Here is an 11295-nt window from a genome sequence, read left to right on the forward strand (position 1 = left end):
TGTCTCGCCCGATGGGTGAGTAAGTTGAACGGTTCTAGTGGCACAATCGATCTTAGCATAATGAGCTGACATCCAGTCCATACCCAAGATGATGTTTATGTCCGAGGACTTGAGAGCTATTAAGGATGCAAGGAAGACAAGTCTATCGACAAGAATTTCATTCCCATGGCTTACTCTAGAAGTTTGCCATCTAGAGCCAGGAGTTTGAATTTCCATGGTAGAGGGCATGTCACAGAATGTCGTATTGTGCAATCGAGCATAGTTCTCGGATATGAATGAATGAGATGCTCCAGTATCGAAAAGAACAGATGTCGGATGGCAATTAACAAGGAGCGTACCAAGGACGACGTTGGGATCCTCATGAGCCTCCTCGGCTGAAACATAGTTGACATGGCCATGGGCAGTAGTGACCGGCTTGGCGTAGAATGTCTTTCCCGCGGGCTTACCACGGCCAACAGACTTTCCAGTTTGAATGGGGTTGTTGTTCTGGGGACACTCTCGACTATAGTGACCCGGCTCTCCACACTTAAAGCATGTCACCACAGTGGGGCGTGGAGCAGCATTAGCAGCGGGGCCACCATAGGGCTTGGGCGGTGCAAATTGCTGGTTGGGACGAGGCGCCTCAAAGGATGGCCTCGGGATGAACCTGGGTGGCAGTGCCGTGCTTGGAATCCACACCCGGCGCTTCTGAGTTCCAGAGCCGGATGAAGAGCCAAAATCACGGGAGTGCTTGCATGAAGCGTCATAATCAGTCTGACCTGTCTCAGCACTGATGGCTTTATTGACCAACTTCTGAAAGGATGTGCACTCGTGCAGACGGAGATCGCGGCGAAGCTCAGGGCTAAGTCCCTTTCGGAACCTTGCCTGCTTCTTAGCGTTAGTAGATACCTCTTCAGGGGCATAGCGTGCCAGATTCCCAAATTCATGACTATAAGCATCCACAGTCAGTCTTCCTTGGGTGAAGTTGCAGAACTCCTCCCTCTTGCGATCCATGAGACCTTCCGGAATGTGATGCTCACAGAAAGCCTCACTGAATTCAGCCCAAGTAGTGATTTGGCCGACCGGTCGCATAGCTTCGAAGTTTTCCCACCAAAGGCTAGCAGGGCCTTCGAGATGATAGGCAGCATAGGTAACCTTGTTGGCTTCGGCTACGTTGGCAGAATGTAGCTTGTGGGTAATGCTGCGAAGCCAGTCATCCGCGTCGAGGGGTTCGACGGAATGGTTAAACTTTGGTGGGTACGGCTTGATAAAGTCATTGATTGACACCAAGTCATTTCGCGGTTGGCGTGCAGTGTTCTGCTCAATCCGCTCCAGCAGGCGGTTAGTCTCACGCTTGTTTCTTTCTGCCTCTAGCATTACTTCAGCCAGAGAAGGCGGGTGAGGCAGATTTTCACCCCTAGCTGCACTGGCTTCCCCCTGCTCCGAGGCAGCAGGGTTGCTGCGGGTGTTGACCATCCTAGGAGAAAACAAAACAATGGTTTAGACAAGGATGGCTCAAACTTAGCAAGGAAGTGCAGAATGTAATGGATAACATGGAATGCAGAGATGTTCATCCGTATGTCATGGTAATATAAAACTGCCATATATATACCAACGGTCATACACATCATACATAGTTTAGTACAAGCCCAGGATACAGTACAACTATGATGAAAGACGCTACATCTCATCGGAGGCATTTCGAGCTCCTATACATTATTTGTCTACACCTCCGAAATTGACACCACACTAAGTCGTATTCCACAAGTCACGCAGGACAGTGGAGATACAACTACTACAATACTAGTGGTACTACTACTAACTCAGACAGCTCCGTAGTAGTCCTCATAGAAGTCACCTCCGTAGCCTGGAAGTTCAACGTGACCATCCGGGAACAGACGGTCCTGAGGAGCCTGTGGACCATAGGGGCTAGGATGAGGTCTTGGACCAACAAACGGTGGCCTGCGGGGACCGCGGGGTGGGGTGATGCCTCCCACATCACGCCAATCCACCATGTCTGGCAGAGCTAATCTCACAGGATACAAATCCCTTGTATCCATACATCCAGCTTGGACCGCAGGTGCAAACCGAGTCAATGTAGCCCAATGATCAGCACGGGTATTGAAAAGCTCCAGCCTCAAGGCCCAATTCTCTCAGTCCTTATCTTCGAGCATTACCCGGACTAACATAGCAGTATGACCGGGCACGTCGAGGCACCGGGTCAGGCGAACCACTTGGTTGTGAACACGGTTGGCCATATGAAAGCACAACCATAATGCAAAGACATCAGAATTTCTAGGGAAAATTGGACAGCATAACAGCTGTAAATGCTCGGTAAAAGATTTGAGACATCCACAACAGTTCGCAATACCACTCAACAACATCATATCAAGGTTCTGATCCAATTAGCAACATACTAAGAATAGTAGAAACTGAACTGGGACTTGTAACAACAATCCTAAAAGCTACTACGGATTAGTAACACGTGAACCTGATAGAAGAAGAGAGCCTAGTCCTTAACTCACGTTGAATGAGAAGAGAATGACTCAGATCAGAGGCATAGGGTAAAGGAGTAAAAGAGCCTTATATTCCCTCCCACAATCAATTCCCCTACATATAACTAAAGCATTTCTAGACTCGACATCGACCAGTTTGGCTCAACGAACCTACAGGCAGTCCGGCTCCGATACCAACGCTGTCAGGACCCCGATTCCAAGTCACATCGATCTAGCCGGTAACACCTCATATCACTTTGCGGCCTCACGCACGGTATCCCACGGGTGTCGCCTTACCATGGCCCGGGACCGTTTGCGCCTTTTGGCTCATGTATATGATAGTTTCGCTAGCATCCATATGACAGAGAACCCGGGCCGACATGGCTAGTCGTGAACCCAAAGCAGCACAGACCTATGGAGACAGGCATACATGAATCACATCGAGCATGTCGGTCAGCAGCGTGTGAATCCGGGCTGTAGCACTGGGCTAACAGGACTCCGGGAATCCGGGCTGTAGCCGGCTAGGCAGGACTCCGGATGTCACCGCGTGACATTTCCCCGAAGGGACACACACAGGAACGAAGTGAAACACATGCCGGCCAGTCAAGTGTCCTAAGCAGTAGTGCTGGGCTAGTAGGACTCCGGTGAACCGGGCTGTAGCGGACTACTATGGCTCGAGGAACACTGGACTACATTTCCACATAAGAAAGGCTGCCAAGGATAAACAACTAGATTGTCGGATCCCACTCATACCAAGCATTTCAATCATACACACAATATGCCCGATATGAGTACATACAACATGGCATCACAACAAAACTCTACAACTCAAGTACTTTATTTAAAGGCTCCAGAGAGCCATACATAACAAGTTCATACAGATAGGGGTCACATGACCCGACACTCAAGTCATACAATCATACAAGCACATGCGGAAGCAACTAGTCTGAGTACAGACTCTAGAAAGAAAGAAGGCTTTTCGAAGCCTGTCTATCTACATAGGGCCCTCCATGGCCAGGATCACCACCTGGGTGGCTAGTCACTCGTCGACGTCAAGGTCTATGTAGAACCCATCGGAGGGGGCGGTGTTGTCTGAAAACAGTAATTAACCAAACATGAGTACAAAGGTACTCAGCAAGTCTTACATCAGATCCTACTATACATGCTTATTCTCAAGAAGGTGGTGGGGTTAATGCAGCAAGCCAGCTTTGACTCTTGGCTAAGCTATCCTACGGAACTCCACCAGTAAAATAGTTTTCGCACACGAGTCCACTACTCACCAACACAATACTCCACCGGGGATCCTCCCTCGTCATCCTACGAGAGGGCCATCCTCGGTACTCACACTTATCTTGAGTCTTTTAGCAGTATCCATTAACTTGTCTATGAACTGTATAGGCAACCAAGTAGTCCTTCATCGCGGACGCGGCTATTCGAATAGTTTTATACCCTGCAGGGGTGTACTTCTTCATACATGCTTTCACCACTTACCGCCGCTTACACGACATGTACTCGGCAACCTTCAAGCGGAAGCCCAGCGAGGGTGTCGGCCACGGCCTACCTAAACACTTAAGTCTCTAGTCCAGGTTTATCGCCTATCCAGGTTCCATCCGCAGGGAGTCCGGATGAGGTTTCCACATACGGCCCCGAATGATGTGAACAGGGTCCCGAGACGCCAAACGGGCACCCGGCATACCCGGCCACGGTGTATCTACCGCAACATAGCCCACCCCTAGGGTCAGCGCTACGCACGGCCACCAACACATAACCTACAAACACCAGAAACTATTTGCAACTCCTAGACAGAGTACTAGGGTGATTAAGAAGCCGAGAGGGTCCATTGGTTTCGGGCCCAATGTACGGTAGTAACTGCATCTTAAATCACACATACAGATCTCAGTTCTTATGGACGGCCTCAATGAAACAACCCACCATGTACTCCTACATGGCCTCTCATCAATACCTTTACCAAAACATGTTCAACACTTCCCTCATATTACCGACACAAGCATTTCACTCTAGCCCATCACCCAGATGAACCAGACCTGACACAACTCTAAGCATAGCAGGCATAGCAAGGTAGGAATCACATACATGGCTCAATCAACTCCTACACATGCTAGTGGGTTTCATCTAGTTACTGTGGCAATGACAGGTCATGCAGAGGATAAGGGTTCAACTACCGTAACACACAGCAGTTTGAATCGCGTTGTCTTAATGTAGTAAACCAGAGCAGAAGCGAGAACATGGGTTTGTATTGAAATGACCAATGGGTTGCTTGCCTGATGGAGTGGTAGTGGGATACTGCCCTTCAGTTGGATACTCGTGAATATCCTCGGAGGCAGAACCTACCACGAAGAACACATCGGAACACAATCAACACATGACGATATGCAACAATATGATGCATACTATGACATGGCAATATGAATGTGTCTTGGCCTAATGCAAGTTATAATAGAAAGGAATGAACTCATTTGTATCAAAGATTCAAATATTAGCTCATTAAACATGACCTTAATAGTGCATTTCCTTAATCTGCTTAAACAGCAAGGTAAACTTGTTTTGTCATGCATGAAACCATTACAGATGGATAGATTGAATTTTTCTGATCATTTTTCATATATAAATCTTTGCATTTGGAGCTATGGTTGATTTTCTATGATTTTTAGAAGTTTTGACTATTTTATGGAATTTCCTGTATAAGAATAATTCCAGTAATTTAATTACTGTGTCAGCATTACGTCAGGGTGATGTCAGTGGTCAACGGGGACGTCCAGGTCAAACCTGACTGGTGGGTCCCACGTGTCAGTAGTTAATTAAGCTAATTATTTTTAGTTAAAACTAATCTGATTTAGTTAACATAGGGGGCCCACTTGTCATTGACTCAGGGGAGTCAAACTGGGGTCAAACCCCTGGTCGGCGGGGCTAATCCCACCGGCGAGGCAGAGACGGCGGAGGGCTTCGGATTTGGTCCCCCGGTGACCAAATCGACGGCGGAGACGTGCTACGCGTAGTTGGGGCTCGCGCGCATCTAGTGGGGCAAGTGGGAAGAGCTGGGGTGGCGCGAGCTTGCCGGAATCGAGCTCGTGGCGGCGGCCGGAGTTCGAGCGGGGTTGGTTTCGAGGCTACGGTGCACGGGAGAAGGAGCTGGTGGTGGCTACGGGTTCCTGGTGCTGCGCTGAGCTCAACGGTGGGCTTGGCTTCGAGCCACTGTGGCTCTGGCCATGACGGCGCCATGGCCGGCGGCGGGGAGTTCTCGGGTGCGGTGGAGGTGGCGGCTACAGGGGGCAAACGAGCACGGAAGCTAGGCGAAAAGGAAGAGGAGCTCACAGCGGGGTCGGAGAGGGGGTCAGCGAGCTCGGGGAGGTCCTGGCGGCGGCGAATCGACCGGAGATGGCTCGGGTGCCCGAGGTTGAAGACAAGGGCGAAGACGGCGTTCGGCGGCGGTTGGAGTCGCGTGGGTCGGCGGGGAGGTGCAGGGCGACGAGGCGGAGCTATTGGGCTTGTCGGAGGGGCGAGGGGGTGGCTCTGGCGTCGTCTACGGCGAACGGCGGCGAGGAACGCGCTCGGGCATCGCGGGAGAGAGTGAGGGAGACGAGGGGGAGAGTGAGCGAGGATGAGAGGGGGACGTGGGGGTCGCGTGGCATCCCTGGACGTCTCCAAGGCATCGGTGGAAGCAGGAGGTGGCCGGCGTGTGGCCGCGGGCGCCGGCCACGCGCTCGGTGTCCTTCTGGCGCGAGGAGGACGACGACTGGCAGCCAGTCGGCTCGGCCGAGCCAGGTGGGCTGGGCCAGCACAGGTAAGGCCCAGGTAGCTTCCCTCTCTCTCTCTTTTTATTAATTGTTTCTGTTTTTCTATTAACTGCAACTGTTTGGCTTTAATTAAAATACTAAAACGTTTCCAAAAATCCTGAAAATAAATGTGGGCTCTGTTTAGAATATTTCCAACAGCAAACATTTATTTCCAGAATTATTTGAGCATTTAAATTATTTTATAGCATTTAAATGCCCAAATTCAAATACTTATGATTTAACTCAATGACCTTCTGTTGACCTAGGAAAATGTGCACCAATTTTGCCAGAGGTTCTAACCCAAGACAAAGAGGGTGAACTTTTTAGAAGGGCATTTCAGGTTCATTGAAAATAATTTTAGTAAACCCTAGTTGTTTCCAGGGGGGTGTTGGGGGTTTCTGCCTTCCCCATTTCAAATTTAAGAGAAATTTAAACATGATGCACACTCTAATGCTTGAACTAGCTAGGGTGTGACACCTTTTCTGGTCAGTAAGAATCTCAATAATGGGTCCTACTACCTTATCAATATTCGGGAGCACAAAGACTCACGTAATTCGGAGGAGGAGACCCACCGGCCGTGGAATATTGCTCATCTTCGGCCCTACTACACCTGAGCCACTGGCTCTTCTGCTGTACATATTTTGACAATGTATATATTATGATCAATATAATAAAGCCGACATCCCTGTTAAAGTAGGGCCTCTGTCGTTTTCTCTTTAAATAATGAGTTTTTTGGTCACTTGGGGGCTTCTGCTTTATACAGCAAAGTTATGATTACCCTTTGATCCGGCTTATAGGCCACACATATAAAAAAACTTGGGGGCTTGCTACCCAAGTTAAAGGGACCAAAGAGAGTCTGTTGCAAGAGCACAACTCAAACATGGGTGCCCCTTGAGCATAGCTCAAAATATTGCTTGGGGGCTCTTTTGTTCTAAAGAACAAAGAGTTTTTATAACCCTTGTAATAGGCTTAAAAGCCAGGCTTGGAAGCCAGGTGTATTCACCTAAAAACCTGGGTTATCCTGCCTTTTCAAGTAAGCCACTCCACCCAGGTAATCCTGGAATGACCCGCCGAATCTTTGACAAGTCAATCTTATGCACACACTGAACTTGTCAAAGTTAGAACGACGATTGGTTATGTGACGTCCATCTTATAAGGTTTGTATATCGGTTTAACTCAGTGGTTGCGCGGCCCGTGAAACCACTCGATTTTCGGTCTGGCAGCCCATGAAAAGCCTCATTTTTCGTTTGTTTTTATTCGACCAAGTTTTTTGATGTTTATTTTATGAGGCTTATAAAGTTTTATGATTATAATTCACCAGTGTTTATTAACCTAGCCTGGCTTTCGACTATAAGTCGCCAGTATGAGATAAGATAATATCCGGTGTTTATTAACCCGGCCTGGTTTTTGACTATAAGTCGCCAGTATGAGATAAGATAATATCCGGTGTTTATTAACCTGATCTGGATTTGTTTATAAGCCGACAATCTCTGATAATTACCAGTGCTCAAATTTTGGGTTATCACTCTTATTACACTAGTTTGGTAAACCAACAGTGTGATCCAATATCACAGGTATGTTGTTTTCTTAACAGTTATCAGACCGGCCATGGTTATGGACTATTTTTCCCCAGCGGCTTTCATTGGGCATCATGACCCGCCCGGCGGTAAACCCCACCAGGGCCCTTGTGTTTTTCTTTGTGTCTAGGATCATAATAATTCACATCTGCATAAGTCAAAGACTATCATACAAGCAGTGGTTCTTTAAACCGGTGGTTAATCAGCGTTACGGAAGATAGAAAAACATGCACGATGGCACGGCCAATTCAAGTTTAACTATTGTATTACATGGCTCCATGAGCTAAAATAAGAACAAGTGTATTATCAAGACTTAACGTCTTTTCAACCGCCTGGCGGTTCACTCTTCTGGATCTTGCTGATGGGAGGCCTCCGGTTCATCCCTTGCCGGTTCTTCTTCCTCCTCCACCGTCTGGAAGTTTGGTTTGGACCAGTCAAAGCCACACAAGGCAAAGAATTCAGCCTCGTCGTCAATCCGATTGGACGGGTCAATATCAGGGGCAAAAGTGTGCTTACGAATTAGCGGAATTAAGTCCATCACTTTATACCAAGGCGTCTACATCTTCTAATTATCTTTATCATAAGCCGGCTAGTACTTGGATGTCAGGACCCCGATTCCAAGTCACATCGATCTAGCCGGTAACACCTCATATCACTTTGCGGCGTCACGCACGGTATTCCCACGGGTGTCGCCTTACCATGGCCCGGGACCGTTTGCGCCTTTTGGCTCACGTATATGATAGTGTCGCTAGCATCCATATGACAGAGAACCCGGGCCGACATGGCTAGTCGTGAACCCAAAGTGGCACTAACCTATGGGGACAGGCATACATGAATCACATCGAGCATGTCGGTCAGCAGCGTGTGAATCCGGGCTGTAGCACTGGGCTAACAGGACTCCGGGAACCCGTGCTGTAGCAGGCTAGGCAGGACTCCGGATGTCACCACGTGACATTTCCCCGAAGGGACAGACACATGAACAAAGTGAAACACATGCCGGCCAGTCAAGTGTCCTGAGCAGTAGTGTTGGGCTAGCAGGACTCCGGTGAACCGGCCTGTAGCGGACTACTATGGCTCATGAAAGCACTAGACTACATTTCCCCATAAGAGAGGCTGCCAAGGATAAACAACTAGATTGTCGGATCCCACACATACGAAGCATTTCAATCATACACACAATATGCTCGATATGTGTAAATACAACATGGCATCACAACATAACTCTACAACTCAAGTATTTATTCCATAGGCTCCGAGGAGCGGGATATTACAAACATGGGTCTCATGACCCAACAATCACAGCATACAAATCAAGCACATGCGGAAGCTTAACATGTCTGAGTATAGACATCTACAAATGGAAAAAGGCTAAGAAGCCTGACTATCTACCAGATCCTGCCGAGGGCACAAGATCGTAGCTGAGGTATCAAGCTAACGTCGAAGTCCACGCGGAACTACTAGCGAGACTGAAGTCTCTCTCTGCAAAACATAAATTAAGCAAACGTGAGTACAAAGGTACTCAGCAAGACTTACATCAGAACTAGCTACATATGCATCGGTATCAACAAGGGGGGGTGGTGGAGTTTAACTGCAGCAAGCCAGCTTTGACTCAGTGGCTAACCTGAACTATGACTGCAAGCAACTCTTTTGAGGTGGCGCACACGAGTCCACATATTCACCATTCAATACACCACTATGGAACCACTCCCGTCTCCCTACGAGAAGGCCATCCATAGCACTCACACTTATCTTGTGAGTTTTAGAGTATCCACTTTCACTTGTCTATGAACTATTCAAGGGGTCCAAGTTTCCATATCCGAGGAATCCGGCTATTCGAATAGATAATGATAACCCTGCAGGGGTGTACTTCTTCACACACGCTCCCACCACTTACCACAATATACACGTCATGTATCTCGGCAACCTTCAAGCGGAAGCCTGGCGAGGGTGTCGGCCACGGCCTACCTAAACACTTAAGTCTCTAGTCCAGGTTTATCACCTATCCAGGTTCCATCCGCAGGGAGTCCGGCTAAGGTTTCCACATACGGCCCCGAACGATGTGAACAGGGTTCCCGTGACACCAAACGGGCGCCCGGTACACCATGCCACGGTGTATCTACCGCAACATAGCCCACCCCTAGGGTCAGCGCTACGCACGGCCGCCAACACATAACCTACAAACACCAGAAACTAGTTGCAACTCCTGGACAGAGTACTAGGGTGATTAAGAAGCCGAGAGGGTCAATTAAGGATCCCAATGAGTGGTAGTAGTTGTTCATGGATCACAGACACAGAACTCAGTTCCTGAGGACGGCTGCAATGAGACAACCCACCATGTACTCCTACATGGCCTCTCACCGCTACCTTTACCAAAAATGTGTTCACACACTTAGCTCACACACAGTAGGACATGTTCACACACCTCCGATTCATTCTCGATGAATCAGACCTGACGCAACTCTATGCAATAGCAGGCATGAAAAACAACCATGAATGAGTAGGCACATCAGGGCTCAAACAACTCCTACTCATGCTAGTGGGTTTCATCTATTTACTGTGGCAATGACAGGTCATGCAGAGGATAAGGGGTTCAACTACCGCAGCAAGTAATGGATGAATCGTTGTTGTCCTAATGTAGTAAAAGAGAGCAGGAGCGAGAGAGTGGGGTTGTATCAGAATGAACAAGGGGGCTTTGCTTGCATGGAACTTCTGAAGATATCATTGGGTCTTCATCAGTGTCAACGATCATAGCTTCGGTACAACGTCTATCGAGAGGGGACAACCACCGGCAACAGAGAAGGAACACAATCAATGCAATGCACAACATGATGCATGACAATGACATGGCAATATGTTGTTGTTTGAGCTAATGCAACTAGCAACACAATTAAATGAAGTTGGTTTGAACCCAAGTTCAAATTCAAACTCCACATGTGGTTATTTAAATACCATTCATTTGATTTGTCCTAAACAGTGGCCTTAAGTTGTTCTAACATGCATGAAAATGGTATAGATGGATTCCTTGAATTTTTCTGATAATTTTTCATATATAAATTATTTCATTTGGAGTTACGGTTGAATTTCTATGATTTTTAGAAGTTTTGGGCATTTTCTGGAATTTCTGAATTATTTTATATCCAAAAAATGATTAACTGTGTCAGCATTGCGTCATGCTGGCGTCAGCATTGCGTCATGCTGGCGTCAGCAGGTCAACAATCCTAACCCGTTGATCGAAGAGTGCACCAGGAAATAAGGACTAGGTAGCACGATCAACCTTAGGGTGATGATTCAATAATCAGCACACTAAGAATGATATTAATGTCCATTAACTACCAAGAAAAGGGTTGCTAGGAGTATTGATTTCACACATCATGATTCACTTGTCGGTATTCCAGTTGCGACAGCACGACACAGAGGAATGAATAATGATGGCGAGAAGTATCACTACGT

Source organism: Triticum urartu, chromosome 7, assembly GCF_003073215.2.
Source record: "Triticum urartu cultivar G1812 chromosome 7, Tu2.1, whole genome shotgun sequence".
NCBI lineage: Eukaryota > Viridiplantae > Streptophyta > Magnoliopsida > Poales > Poaceae > Triticum > Triticum urartu.